Source organism: Acomys russatus, chromosome X (assembly GCF_903995435.1).
Source record: "Acomys russatus chromosome X, mAcoRus1.1, whole genome shotgun sequence".
Classification (NCBI taxonomy): domain Eukaryota; kingdom Metazoa; phylum Chordata; class Mammalia; order Rodentia; family Muridae; genus Acomys; species Acomys russatus.
In genome coordinates, this window is record NC_067169.1 from 101384522 (window position 1) to 101388267 (window position 3746).

Genomic DNA, 3746 nt, shown 5'->3' on the forward strand with positions numbered 1-3746 from the left:
CAGTAGAAGAGTGGATATTTCTTTCTTTTAATTATGTTATTGTCTATCTTGTTTACATAGTCAGAATTGACACTTTTAAGACAATTTTGACACCTTCTTAATCTTGGATACAGTTATGTATTGAATTCTACCTAATATGAGTAATTCAAGATACTTTTCTTTCAGGCAGACATGGTACTGGAGCTTACATGTTGAGAAAACCATGAGAAAAGAGAGAGGGACAGAGAGACAGACAAATGGAGAGAGAGAGAGAGAGAGAGAGAGAGGGAGAGAGAGAGAGAGAGATACAGAGGCAGAGGCAGAGACAGACAGAGACAGAGACAGAGAAATCTAATTGGAATGACATGGGCCTTTGAAAACCACAAGTCCTTATCCAATGGGATACGTCCTTCAACAAGGCCACATCTTCTAAATTTTTCTCAAATAGTTCCAACAAACAAGAAGCAGGTATTCACATATAAGACCCTATGGGGACCATTCTCATTCAGATCACCACAATTCCCTACCAGTCTCCATGGACTTGAATTCAAATTGTAATACAAAGTTCATTTAGTTCTACTTCAACAGTTTTAGTAGTCTTTCCAGTCTCAACACTATCAAAATTCTTAAGACTCCGAGATTCAAGGTAATCCCTTAATGATGAAATATCAAAACTCAGATTACAAACCACAATACACAATGGCATAGAATATGCACTATCATTTCAAGAGAGAAAACTCAGGGCATAGTAAAGAAATATTGGACCAAAGAAAGAGCAAAACCCAGTGGGGCAAAGTGCAAATCCCATAGCTCTATGTCAAAATTCAAATCCTATAGCTCCATGTTGATGTCAAATGACTTAGATTGCTCCCAATTCTAGCTTTGCTCTCCCAATGTTTTCTCTTTCTCTCTCTTGGGATGTTTTATTCCTTGTACAGCATTTCAATATTTTGAGGTCTCCAGTGCAATCCAGGTTTCACCTTCCAGCTTCATGCAATAGCTTCTCTGCACCTCCATGTGCCACAGTCTTTGCCAAAATACCATAAGGATTACCCTCTCACACACTTGGTCTCAGTGGCTCTCTTTAACTGTGAAGGAATGTTCCACAATCACTGCAAGGCAGATTCTTGGAACAAGGGCAAAACTTCAGCCATATTTTTTCTCAAAATATCACAAGAAATTCTTGAATAGCTGTATACTGGATAGATAGGCAGCAAGTTAAAAAAGAGAGAAATGAAAAAAGGGTAAATACACAACAAAGCAGAGGGATAAAGGTGCAAGGGAAAACCTCTGAATCTAAATGGTCTAAGTACACTTACTAACTATTCAAATGAACACAAATAAAGTAGAAGCAGCTCCTACGTGTGGGATATTTTTGGTTCAAATGAATACTCTTCTGTCAATAATTATATTTTTTTCTCATGATAGTCTTCTCTGCTAGTACTTCATTCAATATTACACAAGAGAAAAGACCTGAGATATGCTACTTTGTCTAAGAGCACACAGTTAATATTTGGTCTAAGCATAGTCTTATATATCGGTTTGAATATATCCTTAGTAATGATAAAGTCATGTGTCATTTCATGTTTTATCAGTTTCTTCTTGAGGCATTTTAAGTATCTTGAGAGTAGGAACCACAACTCCCTTCACTAACATGGTATCTGTAGTGCTTAATACATTGCTTGCAATGAGGAAAGTGTTTTAAATATATTTGTTAAATGAATAAAAGTAAAAATACTTCATATTAATATATATATGTGTATGTATATATATACATATATATATGAACATATACCATGATTGAAGATTGAAGATGTAGGATTTCAAATTATTTTATATTAACTATAGATATGCATCTAAATATTCATTAGTCATGGCTTATTATTATATGAAAGAAAATTAAAAGTGAATAAATTTAAAAGACAAATGCCATGAGATTATGGATGGGAAAGCAGAGCAGCAAAGGGAGTACCTGAATAAATAATTAACTATAAAGACACTGAAAAAATTAATATCGAAACTACTACTGTATAAGCTTCCTAAAATAAATTATACGTACACACATACAGAACACATTTAAGTAGAGTTAACACATAATAAGATATCAGTGTCCCTACAGGCTAACAAATTAAAAGCTCAGTGTCAGGAAGTGCTTACTTCTTTTGAAGTCAGTTGTGGTTTGTGAATGACAATTACTCCAATACACTCATATATTTGAATGTTTTGTCCTTACTTAGTAGAACTATTTGGGAAGAGTTAGGAAGTGTGGGCTTGTTGGAGGTGGTATGTCATTGAGGGTAGATTTTGAGGTTTTCAAAAGCCCATGGCATCCCCAGTCACTCCCATCCTTTTTATCTCTGACTTATGCTTGTGAATAAAATGTAAGCTCTCAGATACTGATCCAGCGACATGCCAACCTACTATTATTAGGTTCCTTGCTGTGGTGGTCATGAAACCACCCTCTGAATCTGTAAGCCCTAATAAACTCTTTCCTTTATAAGTTGCCTTTGTCATGGTGTCTCTTCATAACAAAAAGTAAATAAGCCAGAGCTGTTGGCCAGTGAGACTCCACCCCCTCCAAATGTTACAGACTATTTCCAGTGTATTTAACTAAGCCTATAAAACTTGATAGGAAAATAATATTACTAGTTACAAGTTGTTGACCAGCCATAGATGGACATGGAACTTCTTGCACCTCCTTTCCTGCTCTGGTTTTCTCCTCCGCATGCAGGCAGGATGGCCCACAAGCAGAGCTACTACTCCAACAAATATTTGGACAAGCGCTATAAGTACCAGCATGTTATTTTACCCAGAGCAGTCTCTAAACAATTCATCTGATGTTTGAAGAGGAGTGGAGGAGTCTTGGTGTCCACCAGACTCTAGGATTACATGATTCATGAGGCAAAACCACACATTCTTCTTTTTAGATGCCCTCTTCCAAAAGAACAACAAAACAAAGTACATCTGCGATCATCTAATCTTTTCCAAACTTAATGTATACGTGTATATAAAACAAAGTACACGTGGCATCATCTAATCTTTTTCAAACTTAATGTATATGTATATATAAGCTAAAATTCAGAGAATACTTTAAAAACAAACAACTCTTAAATTCATACCTACACATGAGCTGTATTCTTCACTGCAACAGAGCTAAGTTAAATGCAACTACAAGCAGATTGTTTTAAGTTAATAATGATAAATTTTCTTGTAGTTTTTTTCTTAATATAAGTGCCTATTTTATTTTACCTGTTACTTTTGTTAAATGAAGTTTGTATATTATATTAAAACAAAACAAAACAAAAAAAGATATTATTACCAAACACATACTTAAGTCAAAGAACGTGGAGAACATGGAGAAAAAAAAAACTAGTATAAATATGGCAGGTTCATCCTTACTGTCTATCTTTCATAGTCTTGCATATTATCAGAGAAAAAAAGTAACAACTAGGGTTACCAAACTGTGAACCTTGTGAGTTACAATAACAAGATGAAATAAATATTACGGACATAACCAATCATTTTCTTATTGAATTTAAGCTCCACTGTAGAATCTTAAATTCATACATGCCATTGCTATTCAGGTCAAGAACCTGTGACTACAGAGTTCACAGGCCCTAGAAGAGAGCCTATCCCTGTCACCTCTACTAAGTGGATATGACATTAAACTAATTCCTAATGACTTATTGTTTTATTCCCAGTATATCACTTAAACCTCATCAGAGAAGCTTCTTTCTTGAGCACATGGAAATTAACACAGAAACCCA

At 35.0% G+C, this 3746-nt stretch overlaps 1 pseudogene; it reads left to right on the forward strand.

Annotated features, from left to right (window-relative positions):
• The first annotated feature begins 2715 nt into the window (after positions 1 to 2715).
• On the forward strand, positions 2716 to 2973 carry LOC127185437 (cyclin-dependent kinases regulatory subunit 2-like; annotated as a pseudogene).
• Positions 2974 to 3746: the final 773 nt, after the last annotated feature.